Below are 20907 nucleotides of genomic sequence, written 5' to 3'. Positions count from 1 at the left end.
AATCTCTAATGCTTATGAGGAGAACTGGAAAGGTGGTTGTTGAGTTGGGTGCACAGTGTCAATTGATTGGATTAATTGTCAAACTAAAACGTAACTTTTATTACTTATATTAATATTAAGAAGGTCCTTATCTTGGGACACATACAGCAAAATATGGAGATTAAAAACATAACATATACAAACACATAAGTGATATATAAAAAAAGGAAAATGTGAGACAGATTCTTAAAAAGTGGGGTCACCACAATGACTCCTGCAACTAGTATAATTATTTATGTGTGAGACAATAGCCACTCAGGATACAAACTGGGTGATGTTTTCCCAGTCCTAGGTGTAGTTGATATCGTATGGGGGGATTAGATGTAACCACAGATAGTGGGGTGTTTCTAATGGGACACTGCCTCTGGTGCGTGGATACGGCGGAATATATGATACACTTCGGGCCTCTTTCCCACCTAGTAACGATATGCCAGTGAGTTATTCTTGAAGGGAGAACATTCACTACAATGGCACTGATGGTTAAGACATACAATATGTGCTGTGCCACTAGTGCCTTATATTACAGAATGCTATATATCTCTTTTCGTACTGCTTCTGGATGAATTAATAACAGTGAAAATAAATAAGTGTTTGTCAAAGATTACCAGTGACAAGTACTGGGGTGCTCACACTGTATTAATGTGTAGGGCACTCGCATGGGAGATACTCCAGTAATGATTATTTACAAATATAGGCACAGAGTGAATGTATTTCAGTCCACATTTGTTTAAAAGTCAAGGGAAAAATGTTGCAAATTGTCCTAGTACTGATATAACAGAAGGCAACAATTGTTGCAATACTGATACATGCAAAGGAAAGAGGATATGCAAGTATATTACTTCACTGATATGTTTAGGTATACAAATGTGTACTCCATATAGAGAAGTCCACTAAGGGCGTCCAAATGGTTAAAAGAGAAAAATAATAATGGATAATATATATTTGAGCAGTATTCCTAACACCCTTAGAGGTCAGTTGTCCCTATTATAAAGTAGTGGGACCCCTGTGTGGGGGTTATGAAGATAATAAATACCACTGCTGACTCTAATGTCCCCTAGGGTATAATATAACTCTGAACCAATGCTTGTGATACAATTCCTGATTCCTATAGTTTTATTATTGGTAGTGCAATGGTTACTAAGCACAGAGTAGTTGCGGCATGGATAACGGTAATCGGATAGTATACAAATGTATGCTGTTCAGAGAGGCGAGTAATTGCTACCTCTGTTTACAGCAATAACCTAGGGTAATCCCCTATGCTGCTATCCTGAGTGGTGGTTTGTCTGATATCATAAACTAAAAGTTTATGATATCAGACAAACCACCACTCAGGATATGACATTCAAGCACTCCCCCTCCACATTAAGCGAGCCTTCCTCGTCAAACATGTCGACACGTGCGTACCGACACTTCACATACACACAGGGAAACTCTTTTCTGAAGACAGTATCCCCTTTAAGGCCCTTTGGAGAGACAGAGAGAGAGTATGCCAACACACACCCCAGCGCAATGACCCTGGAGACCAACACAAAATGTTTTTCCCCAGCCGCACTGTAATATAAGTTATCCGCAAATTATGTGCACTCCCCCCCCCTTCTCTTTTAAACACCCCTTCACTGTGTGTAAGCAGGGGAGAGTCCGGGGAGCTTCCTCTCAGCGGTGCTGTGGAGAGAAAATGGCGCTGGTGAGTGCTGAGGGAGAAGCCCCGCCCCCTCGGCCGCGGGCTTCAGTCCCGTTCAAAGTTCTAAAAAAATGGCGGGGGCTCTTTTATATACATGTACAGTGCCCACCTGTACATGTATATTGTCTTTTGCCATAAGAGAGGTGTTATATTGCTGCCCAGGGCACCCCCCCTGCGCCCTGCACCCTTACAGTGACCGGAGTATGTGAGGTGTGTGGGAGCAATGACGCACAGCTGCGGTGCTGTGCGTTACCTCAGTGAAGCTCTGAAGGCTTCTGCCGCCTGAGACGTCTTCTGACTTCGTTTCTTCTGGCTCTGTGAGAACGGCGGCGTGGCTCCGGGGGTGGACGCCCAGTAAGAACCTGTGTTCACCCCTTCTGGAGCTAATGGTGTCCAGTAGCCGAGGAAGCAGAGCCTATCAATTAAGAAGGTCTGCTCCTCTCTCCTCAGTCCCTCGATGCAGGCCACGCCTCCTCTAGCACACCTCTTCAGGTATCCGACACTGTAAGCAACCGTGGGACCGTTTTCCTCGCCAGCCGCTCTATACCATCTATTGAAATCACAGAACAGCCGCGGCCTTGGTCTCTTTCGTCAGCCGTCTATACCAACATACGGCTTTCTGCTAGCCGTCCACATCATCATACGGCTCTCACTTCACAGTGACCTTTCGGCTTCCTCTCCCTTGCGGCATTCGCATAGTGGGCATTGCAGGACACTTCGCCGAGGACGCTCGGCTTTGGACCAGCCCACATGAGGAGAGGTACTTGATCTGCATCCAACATCGGGTTAACCCTTAATTTTGATGATATGAGACATTTATCCATCTAATTATTCACTATGTTTCTGGCATTGCGGCTACCATCACATATTGCTTTAATTACCAGCTGGATCCCATAAATTATGTGGACTTTTTATTCAGATAACTGACACAGCTGGTGTCTATTTGAATTGGATACACTGAGTTGAGGTGTGCTTCTTTAATAGATTTTAAAATTATTCACATTGTTGTATTGTTTTAATCTAGCTAATTTTTATGGTTAATAAATCCACTCTATTATACATCGGCTCTCTTATCTTCTCATTGCTTTTTCCCTGATATTTTGCGCTGCTGATTTTTTTGTCTTTATCTTTGTTGTTCAAACACCCACTTAGTGTTTTCAGCCGCGCATCTATCAGGGGAATTTAATTTAATTACCAGTCACCTGTTTCTGAGGCGCTGTATAAGCAGTTCATTGTTTTTTCCTCGATGCAGGAAGCCTGTTGCCAGCAGTGCTCCCTGTAAAAATGTAGAAAAAATCAAAACAAAAATGCTTCCTAGGCAGAGAACTCCGGGAGCTCCCTGCAGTGCACCCATCTCGCTCTGGGCACAGTGTAAAACTGAGGTCTGGAGGAGGGACATAGAGGGAGGAGCCAGTGCACACCCAGAATCCAAAGCTTTCTTAAAGTGCCCTATCTCCTGCGGAGCCCGTCTATTCCCTATGGTCCTTACGGAGTCCCCAGCATCCTCTAGGACGTTAGAGAAAAATATATATGTGTCTGTATACACTTGAGATGTGACGAGTGACCAAGCATTGCTATCAGTGGTTCTTCCGTGTGGTAACTTACCTCCTCTGGCAATTGGAACACTCCTGCCTGCCAGGACAGTCTATCGGTACCAACTATAATGCCGTTGGTGACAGTGGATGTCACACTCATGCTGAACACTATCCAGAGGGGTGACTATATACGTTACCTTCTTACTATTCCCGCTTGCTCGGGTAAATATTAGGAACTGATCCTGCACTGGGACGCCAGTGTCAGGTGGGTTGGAAATATCCCCTTCAAACTGATAAAGTTTTTTGTTACGGGACTGCACCATTGCTATCGGTAACCCTGCAGCTACCAACTGCATTGGCAGTCCATCTCAAGTGTTATTGGCGTCTTATGAATGGCTGGAGTTATTCAGTTACTTACCATACTGCAGCATTGCAGTGTCACTATCTGGTAATTCTGACAATCCTGTGACTTTTTAATATATTATTTGCCTAATTTGGAGTAATACCGGTATTTTACTATCTACAGCTCTTCACAGCTAGTTTAATTCTATGTTTATTGCTACATTTCTGTAGTTGTTACAATTGTGTCCAGAAGGGAGGCCAATCCCAGGTAATTTTTTCAATCCTGGGAATCGGGATTGAAAAATAATCAATCACAGGATTCCTGGGATACCCAGGATTGGTTCCCTTGCAGTGTCCACCGCTGTCCCGCACTGCCCCACCAGACCACATAACATAACAATCTTACCAGATGGGAGGGTGGGCCCACCTACTGCAGAGTTGTGTGCCAGCGCTGATGTCACACTGCAGACAGCCACACACCACCCGCCGCTGCGCACAGCCAGGAGCAGGGGGAGCCAGGCAGCGTCTAAGTCTCCTGAGGACGCTCAGTGCTGCCCGGCATTGAAAAAACAAAGGGATTCCCTGATCCCGAAATCCCCAGGATTGAAAGCCCCAATCCCAGGATTGAATCCCGGACAATTTTTGGCCAAAATCCCGGGATCCCAGGAGTGGCCACCATAGTGTCCAGTGAACAACAACTATTATTGCTAAACATCTTGATGTGTGTATATGTACTCTTAAGAAATTTAGTAAATATTTTTATCTATAAGCAAGTTGTGTGTGTATTAAGTGAGTGAATACACATATGAACATATTTATTTTTGTATACATATTTTCCTGTCAACGTCTAGAAAAAGTGAACTCTCTTACTCTGGCGCTGGTCCCTCTAATCTTCTTGAGTGATGAACACCTAAATTTATCAGGTAATATTGCTCAGAATGTATGGTTAAATACACTAATATGTCATGGTGATTGATAAAAAGTGGTAATTTAATACACAACAATTATTCACACAAACACAATACTGACATTAAAATGAATGAATAAGATGAAATAAGATGTACTGTCTGGGAGAACAGAATCCTACCCATGTAGGTAGAGGAGCCGCAGGTGTTGGTAAGGCAGGGTACCCCGGGAAAAATACCCTGCTCGTGGCTCCTAAAGTCAAATTCCACAATGCAGAGATAGTCCCAAAATCCGTCCAGCGGTAAAAGGCACCACAAGGTATCTCCAACGCGTTTCGGGACAGCCTGGTCCCTTCCTCAAGGCTAGATAATCTAGCCTTCATCTAATTCATTCAATTTAATGTCAGTATTGTGTTTGTGTGAATAATTGTTGTGTATTAAATTACCACTTTTTAATTTGCCAGAAGCCAGACACAGTACAATTTTAATTTTACACCAGCCTAGTGGTGAAGATTTTAAACAACATTTTATAAAGAAGCTGTTTTAAATTTTATTTCAAATAAAGCAAAACTAGTAGGGGTGGGCAACAAGCGGCCCTCCAGCTGTTGTAGAACTACACATCCCAGCATGCCATGCAAGTTTTTACCATGGTCAAATAGTAAAACTATGGCAGGGCATGCTGGGATGTGTAGTTCTTCAACAGCTGGAGGGCCGCTTGTTGCCCACCCTTCTTACACTATTCTTGGCTATTTTTTCATTTTATGTACTCCACACCGAATTGCTGCAAGCAACTGCATCGAATTTGACACTGAAGGAGATTGTCTCTAAGTTCAAGGGAGGTGATCTAAGGACATTGTTATTTTTTGGACTTTGATAAGGTGATAATTGGGGCTGCAACTGGGGGAGAGCCCTGCTTAACGTTAAGTAGGTTTACTGAAGCTGCCACTGGTCTGCCTGTATCATCAAAAATATGTTTGAAAGAATAAACAATGAATAGTCCAAGATAAAGGGATCAGAATGCTCCCACAGGGGAGACACCCACTCAAGAGCTGAACCCTCCAGGAGAGACATTATATATGTAACCTTGGACCTCTGTGTGGGAAAGTTCTGTGGAATAAACGCGAAGCGCACTTCGCACTGGTTGATGAAAACCATAAAAATTCTTTGGGTAAACATTATAACGACTTGGAGTAGGTAGTTGTACCCAAGGCTTACAAAGGTATAAACAGTGTGTTTGTCATAATATTTGTATTGCTCCTGGTAAAAGGAATACAGGCTGTGAAAGGATGACACAAATGTCCAAATTACTTTGATATGAACCTTGGTCTAAATTTATACTATGTGGAAAAATAACCACATAGCTAACCCTCTTGTAAAACATAATGTAGCATATAACCTCCACAGAGAGCGCTCTAACATAGAACTTGTGGTGTGTCATAATACAGCAAGATATCAGCATTAGGGCCAAGACGTTTTCATAACGCATGGCACTAAACTGGTGTAAGATTACACTTGCTTGAGGTCAGTTTTCAACATATAGGACACAAGCTCTCTCAGCAGGGAGAGGTCTCAGACTTGGCTGTCAGGTTATTGTTGCCATATAATATCTGCTATCAATAGTGTAAGGCTATGTAACATAAAATGCTAGCGCTGCCGCATCTCACATAACAGGAAGACTATGTATCACTTGGCTCCCCATACTTGAAGGTCTACAACACAGAGCAAAGCACAGCAACAATTTAGCCTGCATATGCCCGCTATAATAAAAGCGGGCAGTGCAGAGAATGAGGGTGACTTTCTCCTCTGGGCTAGCAGGTAGGCTGGGAACAGCGGAAGCCTATCTGTGTGGCAGGGCAGGCTTCCAGTGCAGCCTCTGAGTGACATCAGCCCATTGGTGGCAGCCAACATGAAGCTCCACCTCTAAGCCACTTCTTTGAATTTTAAATGTTCTCGTAAAAAAAAAGTGTGGGTAAGACCAGCCATGCGCAAAAAGCAGTGATAGCCACAGCGGTGCCAGCGCTGGCATGACCCTGTTGCCACTATACTCAATTTAAGGCCATTTGGGGAGCACTGCAGCCAGCTACTGTACTCACCACTGCTAAGGTGATCAGTGTGTTTCAGCTGTCCCTCAATGTGGGTGGGCAGTGTGCTCGCCGCCCACCATTACACAATGCCAAGTGCAGGACCAGACACACAGCACCGGGGAGATCACAGTGTCCTGAAGCAGATAGGGGAGATAGCCCTTGTAAGCACAAGACTACCTCAAGGCACTTATCTAAACTGTGGTTCGAAGGAGCAGGGCCGAAACTAGGATTTTCGTCACCCGGGGCAAGGCAGTAATCCTCCCCCCCCCCAAAAAAAAAAAAAAAAGCCCATCAGACTAAAATAATTAGATTCTTTTTTTTTTTTTTTTTTTAAGGGATACTACTGTACAGTATTCCCCTATATGCCTCAAATGTCCTATGCGTCACATGCCCCACCAGAATGTTCAACTATATGCTCCTCTTTGTGTCCTCTTACATTGCACTATAACATAACACTTCATCACTGCACTACATTCTTTTATCCACTGCACTACATAACTACACTATGGGGGTAATTCCAAGTTGATCGCAGCAAGAATTTTGTTAGCAGTTGGGCAAAACCATGTGCTCTGCAGGGGAGGCAGATTTAACATGTGCAGAGAGAGTTATACCCCTTTTCCACTTACGATCACGGGTCGCAGCCGGGAGCCTGACACGGGAGCTGCCCCCTGCTGCGACCCGTGCTCGTCCCCTTTCCCATCAGCAGTCACAACCCGGCATATGCCGGGTTGGTGACGCTTCTAGTGACGCGGCAGGGGCGGCGCAGGGAGATCACATGATCTCCCAGCGCCGCCCTTCCATACAGTGTAAACGGGAGCCGTGTCGCATCGACACGGCTCCCGTTTACACTAGAACCCTACCCGGATCATTCCCGTGTCCTACCCAGGTAAATAGCCGGGTAGGATTCACGGGTCACTTGATCCGGGTTGACCCTTTTCCACTTGCCAAAAACACGGGTAAATGCGCGCCCCCGTGCATTTACCCGTGTTTTTTGAGCTAGTGGAAAAGGGGTATTAGATTTGGGTGTGGTGTGTTCAATCTGCAATCTAATTTGCGGTGTAAAAAATAAAGCAGCCAGTATTTACCCTGCACAGAAACAAATTAACCCACCCAAATCTAACGCTCTCTGCACATGTTATATCTGCCTCCCCTGCAGTGCACATGGTTTTGCCCAACTGATAACAAAATTCCTGCTGCGATCATCTTGGAATTACCCCCTAAATGCGCCTATGCACTGCATTACATACCATATATGCTACACTACATCACTACGCTACATCCCCTTATATGCTACACCACATCAGTGCACTACATGCCCCTATACACTGCAATACATTACTACACTACATACCCTATATGGTACACTACATCACTGCACTACACCCCCTTATAAGCTACACTAAAGCCCCCCAATCTGGGAGGCAAAGCGGAGGTTGATACTGCTACCTGGGAGCACAGTGAGCTTCTAAAGCTTGTGCGGGGCACTGCACGCTAGTCGCAGCACTGCATGGCAAAGAAGAGAATTTAATACAGAAGCTGACATAGGAGAGATCCCAGGTACTGGAGCTCACCCGCACAGCTTTGGAGCCAGCTGCGGGCAGACAGGTGGGTCAGATACATTGCCCAGGGAGCTGTCTGCTGTCTCACTGGAGCAGCACAGCACTGCCAGTAAAAAAAAAAAAAAACACCTGCTCCTCTGCAACTCCTTGGCTCCCCCTCAAATCCTACACCCAGGGCGCATGCCCCCTTAGCCCCCCCCTAGTTACGGCCCTGGAAGGAGTATAGCATGGGAGAAGCCAACTACAATTCTAAAGAAATTTAAAGTGCCAGGCTCCACTCATCCACCCATCTGTACCAGTGTAATCACTTGTGTCCACAAGTTGATGAAGGAGAACTAGAAAGTGTGCCATTATTCTTTAAATACAAGGCTAAATTTACCTTTTAGCAACTCTATCTTGTTGTATATTGTTCTTCAAGCACTTATTTTAGTACTTGTTATCGTATTTGTCCGTTTCTAAAAGGACTAGAATCAACGCAGCACATAATGGGCAAAATGATGCAGAGTTGGGAACAAATTACAAAAAGCAAGTAACTTGTATCTGGAACAAACCATTGCACTACAAGGGATGAAAATACATTTATTATTTTAAATGCAGGATGATTACAGAATACAATCCACAAATAATGGCTAGGTTTATTTTTACATTGCAATTTGTTTGTAGACACCCCTCACAAATCTAACTCTCCCTGCACATATATTTCACCAGTCATACTAATTGTCTCCAAGGTACTGATTGTGTTTTGAACAGTAGAGATATAAATATATTTATAAACACTATGGGGTATATTTACTAAGGTGAGGGTTTATGGAAGTGGAGATGTTGACAAAGAAACCAATCAGATTCTAGCTATTATTTTCTAGAAGGTGCTAGATAAATAAGTAGAATCTGATTGGTTGCTATAGGCAACATCTCCACTTCTATGAACCCACACCTTCGTAAATATACCCTTATGTTTCACATCAGGGCTGGTGCTAGGGTGTTTGGCGCCCTCCTACAAATAGGTCCTCTTGGCATGTCTGTTTACAATTTTTCATATTTACCCTTATTCACGTTATGCCACACAGTAGAGCACCATATACAAATTATGCCACACAGTAAAGCCCCTTATTAAAATTCTACCACACAGAAGCACCCATTACGCATTATGTAGTACCACTTATACACCACACAGTAGAACTCCTTATGCACATTACACCACACATCATAGGCCCCTTATTCACTTGATGTCTAACAGTAAAACCCCTTATAAACAGCAGTGCCACCCACATACTTATCTGATAATAAAGAGTGGACTGGGCTGCTCAGCCACTCACCAGGGGCTCAGGTTATTTCCTGCCTTACAAAGGGTGTATAAAGTGACCTGGGCCTAATGCCCACAGCTACTTTAATTTTAGCCATGGTCATTCTGCCTGTCTAGCATGCCCCATCAGCCTGATTGTACCCATGGACCTAATGCCTAACACCTGGTGCTTTGAAGAGGAGGAGGAGGAGGAGGAAAATCACAGGTGGCCAAGGCCTTCTACCGGTAGGTTAAGACAGGCTGCAGTGGGGAGCTTCGGTCAGCTCTTTGTTTCTCACCACCTGTAGCACTTACCGGTCCTCATCTTCTTTCTTCTGATGCAGCCCATTCTGGCCAGCGGCGCCATGTTCTGCAGCTGCTGAGATCTTCAGCAAATGTCCTCTTCCATTTACCATTGTACTGAAAGCACACGGCTGTATTTGATGTCAGATGATTTGACCAGGAGGAGCTATGATGCAGCAATCAGTGATTGGTTCACATCTGGCACCAAATTCAAATAGCCCTTGTTGCCTACTGGCCACCAGCTACGATTAGCTCGCAGTCTGACAAATTTAAACTGGTGCAGCACCCAGTTAACCAATGCTCGGAAAAGAGAACAAGAGGTCAGCCAGTTCCAGGCAGGGATGGAGCCCTCCTGCATTGCTTAGAACATGGTACTGGCCTTGCTGCCCATACCTGCAGTATTTCTAGCATAATTTATAGAACTAATCACTTATGTGCAATTTTCAACTGTTTTGGCTGTGTTAGCTGTAGAGACATATGCAGGAATCAGGATATAATGATCTGCAGTTTTAAGACCTGCAGGATTTTTAAAATAATTTGTACTGGTCACATGTAAAATTTTGTAAAACTGTTGCCTTAAAGAGCCAGTACTGACATTAAATGAAAGAACAGATTTTTGATATCAGGTCACCCATAGTAAACATAGTAACTGGATTTTGGTACTTACCGATAAATCCCTTTCTCTGATTCCATAGTGGAAACTGGAGGCTTATGACAGTGGGGTATAAATGGGTGATTAAGTGGAGCTGGCACTTTAAGTTTTACAAGTGTAACCGTCTCCTTCCCAACTATGCCCTCCCTACAGACCAGTTAAAGAAACTGAGCCAAAGAAGAGACAGAGAGAACATACTACAAAAGGAGGTTAAATAAGAAAAATATAAAAACAGTAACAGTGAACCTTGTAAAAGGCAAACAGTAAGAACAGATACAGTCAAAAACCCTATTAAAAAAAATAACCCTACTCACTATGGCAGGAAGAAATAGCGCAGGGTGGGTATCCAGCATCCCCTGTGGAATGGAAGAAAGGGATTTATTGGCAAGTATCATATCAAGTTTTTTCTTCATCCACTAGGGGACACTGGAGGCTTATGACAGTGGGGACGTCCCAGAGCTCACATCATTGCCGGGAGAGCGCTGAGAACCCAGCATAACAGAACAACCAAATTGAGAATGTAAGGCCGCAAAGGTATAAAACCTGTAGAACCTGATGAAGGTATGCGGTCCCGAGTATCCGCCCGACATAACTGCACCAGCGAAACCCAATGAGCAACTGCCCACAAGGGCCCCAAAGAGCGTGTGGAGTGCACAGATATAGAAGCCAGGGGAAAATTTATTTATTATCATCATCATGAGAGGAAGCCACATAGGCATGTCGAATGGCCAGCCTTATCCAACATTGGATGCAGGCCAACCTGGTCGAGCAGCATCATAAAAGGACGAACTGTGACTCCGTCTTTCACAGAGATGTCCTATCCACATATTCTTAGAGGCCGTACAGCAACCAGGGACTTCAAGGAAGTTGAATCCCCCGAGAGAACCGGTACAATAATGGTCTGGTTTATATGAAAAGACCACCTTTCGGCAGAAAAGACATACGTGAGCAAAGCTCGGCTGTTTGCATGGAAAATAAAATAAGGAGGGGCAACACAAAAGAGATCCTAGTTCAGAAACCCTTCCGGTCAATGCAAGGAGAAGCACCACCTTCCAAGAAAGGTACTTCAGCCCAGCTGCTTCCAAAGGTTCAAATAAAAAAAGATTGCAAGAAGGAAAGAACCAAATCAAGATCCCAAGGAGCCATGGGAGGAAGAATAGGTGGTTGCAGTCGAATGACCCCCTGGAAAAAAACGTCTGCATGTCCGGAAGCAAGGCCAACTTTCTCTGGAAAAAGAAAAAAAAAAAAAAGGTGCAGAGATCCGTACCTTCATGGATGCCAGACGCAAGTCTGAGAAGAAACTTGTTTGTAGGAAAAGCAGGAGTCTAGATACTTTGAATGATGTGGGCGGCACCAGACGTTGCTCACACTAAGCCACATACGCCTTCCAAATGCGGTGGTAATGCTTAAAAGGTAACCCTATTTCTGGCCCTAAGAATGGTGGGGATCACAACTGACATACCCTTACGTTTTAAGATTGCCTTCTCAACAGCCATGTCGTGAAATGCAGCCACCTTAAGTCTGTATAGATTAAAGGTCCCTGTTGTAAAAGATCCTCCCGTAGCGGCAGAGGCCACGGATCATCTACCAGCAGAAGCTAGTGGTCGGTGTACCAAGCTCTGTGAGGCCAATCCAGGGCCATCAGAGGAACCATTGCGTCTACTCGCTTTATTCATTTGAAAACATGAAGTAGTAGCGGAAATAGTGGGAGCAGTTAAACGAACTGGAAATGCCAGGGAGTTGTCAAAGCATCCAATACTTGTGCCTCCGGGACTCTCGTCTGAGAAGAGTATCAAGGGAGTTTGCGAGTACATCTGGATGCCATCAAGATTATCTTAGGGAGTCCCTACAGATGCACCAGTTGCTGAAAAACCTGTGGATGGAGTGCCCACTCCCCTGGGTGCAGGTCCTGATGACTCAAGCAGTCGGCCTTTCAGTTTTCTACTCCAGGTATGAAGACCGCTGATAATGCCATGGAATATTCTTCAGCCCAGAGAAGAATGCGTCTTACCTCTCGCATAGCTGCCCTACTGCAAGTGCCACCCTGCCTGTTTATGTACACCACTGCCGTGGCATCATCCAACTGGGTGCAAACTGCTTGACCCCACAGAAGAGGAAAGGCTAGGTAAATTGCCCTGAGCTTGAGGATGTTTATAGGCATAATTGACTCCTGGAGGGACCAGCAGCCCAGGAACTGACTGTCCAAATTCACTGCCCCCCATCCACGCAGACTTGCATCCGTAGTGATAACCCAATTCCATACCCTGAACTGTTTTCCTTTTAACAGGTGACCAGTATTCCTCCACCAGAGAAGGGAGAGACAAGTTCTGGAAGACAGCCTTAGCTGATGTAGAAACAGATGGGATCCACTAGGAGAAGAGATACAGCTGGTGTAGCCTGGAGTGGAATCTGCCAAACTGAATGGCCTTGAAAGCGGTCACCATTTTCCCCAACAGCCAAATGCATATGTGTACTGACACCCTTCAATGTTGTAGGACCAAACATACCAGTTCCTGAATGGACTATGCTTTGTCTTGAAGAAAAATCCTCTGGAGAGTGGTATCCAGGATCATCCCCAGAAACTGAAGCCTCTGAGTTGGCTGTAGGTGGGACTTCGGGAGTTTATGATCCAACCATGTTCGTAAACACTCTCGGAGATGAGGAGAGGCCTAAAAGGTAAAGCTTGGAGCGGATAATGGGAGTCCCTTATTGCAAACCAGAGAAGCGCCTGGTGAGATGACCAGATAGGAATGTGAAGAAAGGCATCCTTGATATCTAGTGACACTATGAACTCGCCTAAGTCAAGCCCTGCAATAACGGTATGAAGGGATTCCATTTTGAACTAGAAGACCCGCAAGAAAGAATTCAGAGTCTTGTAGTTCAGGATTGGCCTGACCGTACAGTCTGGTTTCGGTACCACGAACAAGCTGGGAGTAAAAACTCTGCTTTTGTTGGTGAGAGGGGACTGGGACCAACACCCTTGCTCTTCAGGAGTTTGGTGATAGCTTCCTGTAAAACAGCTCACCTGTCTTTGGAAACTGTCAAACCCGATGAAGAACAGAGGAGGCAGTTAGAACTGAAAATCTACTTTGCAACCACTGGAGATGAGACCTTTTAACCAGGCATCCTGACATGTTTCTCCCCAAATGGCCTTCATGTCCTTCAGTCGAGCTCCCACTATGGGATCCCCCAGGAGGGAGGGAAGCTCGTCATCCATTGAGCCTTGTGACGGACTTAAGGTCCTGATGAGCAGAGACTGCATTGGCTCAACCACGCCCCCTGCTGCCTATAGAGGCAGAGTTGCCACCCCCAGGACAGCCTCTGTGTTTTGCAGGCACATGAAACGACCAGAGTACGATCTACGAGGGGCAGGAGGCTGCAGAGGAAAGGTAAGTGGACTTACCTACAGTAACTTGATAAATCCACTTATCAAGCTCAGGTCCGAACAGAACGTCACCTGCAAATGGTAGAGCTTCCATCGCCCTCTAAAACTCTGCATCAGGCCTGCCACGGTCTAAGCCAGAAAGCTCTACGCAGTTAGCCAATGCAGAAATCCTGGACCCTACGGAACCCTCAACTCTGGAGGCCTCTCCTAAATATGCTGCAGATTCTCAAATGTGCTCTGCCAGAATGACAAGCTCATCTACTGGGATACCTGTGTGCAATACTGCTGATAACTGGTCAGCCCAGGTCTCAACAGCCTTATTTACCCAGACACCTACTAGCATTGGGGGTCATTCCGAGTTGTTCGCTCGTTATTTTTTTCTCGCAACGGAGCGATTAGTCGCTAATGCGCATGCGCAATGTCCGCACTGCGACTGCGCCAAGTAAATTTGCTATGCAGTTAGGTATTTTACTCACGGCATTACGAGGTTTTTTCTTCGTTCTGGTGTTCGTAATGTGATTGACAGGAAGTGGGTGTTTCTGGGCGGAAACTGGCCGTTTTATGGGTGTGTGCGAAAAAACGCTACCGTTTCTGTGAAAAACGCGGGAGTGGCTGGAGAAACGGAGGAGTGTCTGGGCGAACGCTGGGTGTGTTTGTGACGTCAAACCAGGAACGAAACTGACTGAACTGATCGCAGATGCCGAGTAAGTCTGGAGCTACTCAGAAACTGCTAAGAAGTGTCTATTCGCAATTCTGCTAATCTTTCGTTCGCAATTTTGATAAGATTCACTCCCAGTAGGCGGCGGCTTAGCGTGTGCAAAGCTGCTAAAAGCAGCTTGCGAGCGAACAACTCGGAATGACCCCCATTGTGTGGAGAAGTACTCCTGCTGCTGTGTAGATCGATTTGAGAGGGGACTCCAATATTCTGTCCGACAGCTCCTTTAGTGCAGGAGCACCCAGGATCATCAGTATGGTTTTCTTAGACAGTCTGGACAGAGGGATCCACTGTCAGAGGAGTCTCCCATTTGACTCTGCTGTCAGAGGGGAATGTGTAAGATGCAAGGAGCCTATGCAACAACTAGAATTTTTTTTATCAGGATGTTGCCAGGATAAGCATTCGTCCAATTCTGATGAAACTGGGAACGTTATTGCAAATACCTGCTTTTTGCTAAAAAAAAAAAGGCTGAGATGGATTAGGGTCCGTCTCTGTTACATTTAACACCTGGCACACAGCTAATTTAAGTGCCTCTATGCCCTGTGACACTGCCTCCAGCTCGTCCGGGGCCTGCTCCGCATCTGAGTCTTGGAGTAATTACCCCCTCTTCAAGCAGGGCATGTCCTCATCCTCCGAGTAATCAGACTAACACCGAAGGCAAAAAAGTCTCTTTTTAGAAAGTCTGAGGATTGGAGGGAGTGGGTGCTTTAGCCAGACCATTGCCCTGGTCAGTCATTCCACTGACTTAGCTAAGGCCTGCGCCGAAACTGGTTTTGGTGCAGGAGATGGTACAGACCTCCGAGATCTAGAAACCTGTCTTTTCGAGAGGCTTCCAGCTCAGATGAGAAGTCAGACATAACTCCAGCCAGAAAAAAGAAAAGAGACCTTTCTTGCGCTTATAACAAGTGTCAGCCCCTCGTCCCACACAAGAAACCTTCACCGTGGTTTCACTTATAAATGTACACCAAGAAAAATGTGAGGCAAAAGTAGCGCCACTTGTCACTTCTAGAGACATATAATAGATGCTTACACAATAAAGTTTCCCACAATGAGAAATAACGATAAGTGAATCACAGTTCACCTTCCATAAAACTGGATGCTAAAAAGATATTAAGAGAACACAGAACATAGTGTATTCCAATTTAATTAATTGATATATCTTTATTGCTTCTTGGTCTCACTCACATGGCATAAATGTTTAATTTGCATGTAGAAATCAGTGCATCAGGATAATTCAACTTCATAGATATGCTCACAGCATAAACTCCAATTGGCACTTAAAAAGAAAGATAAAAAATAGTGCAATACTGCCTGTGTATGGAAAAAAGGTATTTTAATAAAAGCACTCACAGACACAGACTGAATAACAACATGAAACAAGGAAAAGTTGCACGGACATCAGGAAAAAGCAAACAGCCGCCAGCAGCATGGGATTATAGTCACCGCAAGTCCCGGTTTACTCAAGGCATCCCCACGCTGTTAGATCCGTTCTCCGAGTCTCCAGTCAGTCCAGCATAAAAAGTCCCCAGCTTAAGCGCTTTCGGATAGTGTATCCTTCTTCAGGACACCCAGAATGGTTGGTTCTGCACTGGAGGTGCTGATTCTGAAACAAGCACAGCCTCACATGCATCACAGGATAGGGAAACATCTGCTTGTCCCTGGGTGAATTTGGTATTACATTTTCTTTTTTTTACATGTAAACAGCTTCTGAGCAGATGAGGTTCCCTTGCCTGCCATAATGAACCCCACTTTGTAGACTAAGAGGAACAGACAGGATAGTAAAAGGGACTGATGAGGGAGAGAAGTAACAGGAAAAGGAGAAGTCACACCTGCCCTTTATAGCACTATATACACGGAGTTACAGCGCTGGCATAATATATAACTCAGATCAGTGATGTGTATATTGTGCAGTACAATTGCTCTCCCACCACCTCTAGCCCCCACAGCAAACTCGCAAGTCCCTGGTAAAGGTTGGGTGTCAGTACTGTCTGAACAACATAGCCAGCAGCAACAGCAGCGTGGAACTTTTTCCCCTTGTAAAAATAAGAATTTACTCACCGATAATTCTATTTCTCGTAGTCCGTAGTGGATGCTGGGGACTCCGTAAGGACCATGGGGAATAGACGGCTCCGCAGGAGACTGGGCACACTAAAAGAAAGATTTGGTACTACCTGGTGTGCACTAGCTCCTCCCTCTATGCCCATCCTCCAGACCTCAGTTAGGATACTGTGCCCGGAAGAGCTGACACAATAAGGAAGGATTTTGAATCCCGGGTAAGACTCATACCAGCCACACCAATCACACCGTATAACTCGTGATATTTTACCCAGTTAACAGTATGAATAACAACTGAGCCTCTCAACAGATGGCTCAACAATAACCCTTTAGTTAGGCAATAACTATATACAAGTATTGCAGACAATCCGCACTTGGGATGGGCGCCCAGCATCCACTACGGACTACGAGAAATAGAATTATCGGTGAGTAAATTCTTATTTTCTCTAACGTCCTAGTGGATGCTGGGGACTCCGTAAGGACCATTGGGATTATACCAGAGCTCCCAAACGGGCGGGAGAGTGCGGATGACTATGCAGCACCGAATGAGAGAACTCAAGGTCCTCCTCAGCCAGGGTATCAAATTTGTAGAATTTAGCAAACGTGTTTGCCCCTGACCAAGTAGCAGCTCGGCAAAGTTATAAAGCCGAGACCCCTCGGGCAGCCGCCCAAGATGAGCCCACCTTCCTCATGGAATGGGCTTTCACTGATTTAGGATGCGGCAAACCAGCCGCAGAATGCGCCAGCTGAATTGTGCTACAAATCCAGCGAGCAACAGTCTGCTTAGAAGCAGGAGCACCTATTTTGTTGGGTGCATACAGGATAAAAAGCGAGTCAGTTTTCCTGACTCCAGCCGTCCTGGAAACATAAATTTTCAAGGCCCTGACTACGTCCAGTAACTTGGAATCCTCCAAGTCCTTAGTAGCCGCAGGCACTACAATAGGTTGGTTCAAGTGAAAAGCTGATACCACCTTAGGGAGAAACTGGGGACGAGTCCTCAATTCTGCCCTATCCATATGGAAAATCAGATAAGGGCTTTTACACGACAAAGCCGCCAATTCTGACACACGCCTGGCCGAAGCCAAGGCCAATAACATGACCACTTTCCACGAGAGATATTTGAGATCCACGGTTTTAAGTGGTTCAAACCAATGTGATTTTAGGAAACTCAACACCACATTGAGATCCCAAGGTGCCACAGGAGGCACAAAAGGGGCTGAATATGAAGCACTCCCTTTACAAAAGTCTGAACTTCAGGCAGTGAAGCCAGTTCTTTCTGGAAGAAAATCGACAGAGCCGAAATCTGGACCTTAATGGAACCCAATTTTAGGCCCATAGTCACTCCTGACTGTAGGAAGTGCAGAAAACGACCCAGCTGAAATTCCTATGTGGGGGCCTTCCTGGCCTCACACCACGCAACATATTTTCGCCAAATGCGGTGATAATGGTTTGCGGTTACTTCTTTCCTGGCTTTTATCAGCGTAGGAATGACTTCCTCCGGAATGCCCTTTTCCTTTAGGATCCGTAATTCAACTGCCATGCCGTCAAACGCAGCCGCGGTAAGTCTTGGAACAGACAGGGCCCCTGCTGTAGCAGATCCTGTCTGAGCGGTAGAGGCCATGGGTCCTCTGATAACATTTCTTGAAGTTCCGGGTACCAAGCTCTTCTTGGCCAATCCGGAACCACGAGTATCGTTCTTACTCCTCGCCTTCTTATTATTCTCAGTACCTTTGGTATGAGGGGCAGAGGAGGGAACACATAAACCGACTGGTACACCCACGGTGTCACTAGCGCGTCCACAGCTATCGCCTGAGGGTCCCTTGACCTGGCGCAATATCTCTTTAGCTTTTTGTTGAGGCGGGACGCCATCATGTCCACCTGTGGCCTTTCCCAACGGTTTACCAACAGTAGGAAGACTTCTGGATGAAGTCCCCACTCTCCCGGGTGTAGGTCGTGTCTGCTGAGGAAGTCTGCTTCCCAGTTGTCCACTCCCGGAATGAACACTGCCGACAGTGCTATTATGTGATTTTCCGCCCATCGGAGAATCCTTGCGGCTTCTGCCATCGCCATCCTGCTTTTTGTGCCGCCCTGTCGGTTTACATGGGCGACTGCCGTGATGTTGTCTGACTGGATCAGTACCGGCTGGTTCTGAAGCAGGGGTTTTGTCTGACTTAGGGCATTGTAAATGGCCCTTAGTTCCAGAATATTTATGTGCAGGGAAGTCTCCTGACTTGACCATAGTCCTTGGAAGTTTCTTCCCTGTGTGACTGCTCCCCAGCCTCTCAGGCTGGCATCCGTGGTCACCAGGACCCAGTCCTGTATGCTGAATCTGCGGCCCTCTAGAAGATGAGCACTCTGCAGCCACCACAGTAGAGACACCCTGGTCCTTGGAGACAGGGTTATCAGACGATGCATCTGAAGATGCGATCCCGACCACTTGTCCAAGAGGTCCCACTGGAAGGTCCTTGCATGGAACCTGCCGAATGGAATTGCTTCGTATGAAGCCACCATTTTTCCCAGGACTCGTGTGCAGTGATGCACCGATACCCATTTTGGTTTTAGGAGGTCTCTGACTAGAGATGACAGCTCCTTGGCTTTCTCCTGCGGGAGAAACACTTTTTTCTGTTCTGTGTCCAGAATCATCCCCAGGAACAGTAAGCGTGTGGAAGGAACCAGTTGTGACTTTGGGATGTTTAGAATCCAGCCATGCTGTTGTAGCACTTCCCGAGATAGTGCTACTCCGACCAGTAACTGCTCCCTGGACCTTGCCTTTATTAGGAGATCGTCCAAGTACGGGATAATTAAAACTCCCTTTTTTCGAAGGAGTATCATCATTTCTGCCATTACCTTGGTAAACACCCTCGGTGCCGTGGACAGTCCAAACGGTAGTGTCTGGAATTGGTAATGACAATCCTGTACCACAAATCTGAGGTACTCCTGGTGAGGAAGGTAAATTGGGACATGCAGGTAAGCATCCTTGATGTCCAGGGATACCATGTAATCCCCCTCCTCCAGGCTTGCAAAAAACCGCCCTGAGCGATTCCATCTTGAACTTGAATTTTTTTATGTATGTGTTCAAGGACTTCAAATTTAAAATGGGTCTCAACGAACCGTCCGGTTTCGGTACCACAAACAGTGTGGAATAGTAACCCCGTCCTTGTTGAAGTAGGGGCACCTTGACTATCACCTGCTGGGAATACAGCTTGTGAATTGCCTCTAGCACAGCCTCCCTGCCTGAGGGAGTTGTCGGCAAGGCAGATTTGAGGAAACGGCAGGGGGGGGGGGGGGGACGCCTCGAATTCCAGCTTGTACCCCTGAGATACTACTTGAAGGATCCAGGGATCCACCTGTGAGCGAGCCCACCGATCGCTGAAATTTTGAGGCGGCCCCCCAACGTACCTGGCTACGCCTGTGGAGCCCCCGCGTCATGCGGTGGACTCAGAGGAAGCGGGGGAAGAATTTTGATTCTGGGAACTGGCTGACTGGTGCAGCTTTTTCCCTCTTCCCTCGTCTCTGTGCAGAAAGGAAGCGCCTTTCTGAAGCCGAAAGGACTGTACCTGATAATACAGTGCTTTCTTAGGCTGTGAGGAAACCTGAGGTAAAAAAATTTCTTCCCAGCTGTTGCTGTGGATACGAGGTCCCAGAGACCATCCCCAAACAATTCCTCACCCTTATAAGGCTCTATGTGCCTTTTAAAGTCAGCATCACCTGTCCAGTGTCGGGTCTCTAATACCCTCCTGACAAAATGGACATTGCATTAATTCTGGATGCCAGCCGGCAAAATATCCCTCTGTGCATCCCTCATATAGAAGACGACGTCTTATGTTCGCAAAATAGTATCCCTGTTTGACAGGGTATCAGACCACGCTGCAGCAGCACTATCTGCAGGTCTCAGTCTAGTACCTGAGTGTGTAAATACAGACTTCAGGATAGCCTCCTGCTTTTTATCAGCAGGTACCTTCAAAGTGGCCGTATCCTAAGACGGCAGTGCCACCTTTTTTGACAAACGTGTGAGCGCCTTATCCACCCTAGGGGATATCTCCCAGCATAACTTATCCTCTGGCGGGAAAAGGTACGCCATCAGTAACTTTTTAGAAATTACCAGTTTCTTATCGGGGGAACCCACGCTTTTTCACACTTCATTCACTCATTGGATGGGGGAACAAAACACTGCCTGCTTTTTCTCCCCAAACATAAAACCCTTTTTTAGTGGTACTTGGGTTAATGTCAGAAATGTGTAACACATTTTTTATTGCCGGGATCATGTAACGGATGTTCCTAGTGGATTGTGTATATGTCTCAACCTCGTCGACACTGGAGTCAGACTCCGCGTCGACATCTGTGTCTGCCATCTGAGGGAGCGGGCGTTT

Source organism: Pseudophryne corroboree, chromosome 3 (genome assembly GCF_028390025.1).
Source record: "Pseudophryne corroboree isolate aPseCor3 chromosome 3, aPseCor3.hap2, whole genome shotgun sequence".
Taxonomy (NCBI): Eukaryota; Metazoa; Chordata; class Amphibia; order Anura; family Myobatrachidae; genus Pseudophryne; species Pseudophryne corroboree.
This window is presented reverse-complemented; position numbering follows the sequence as displayed.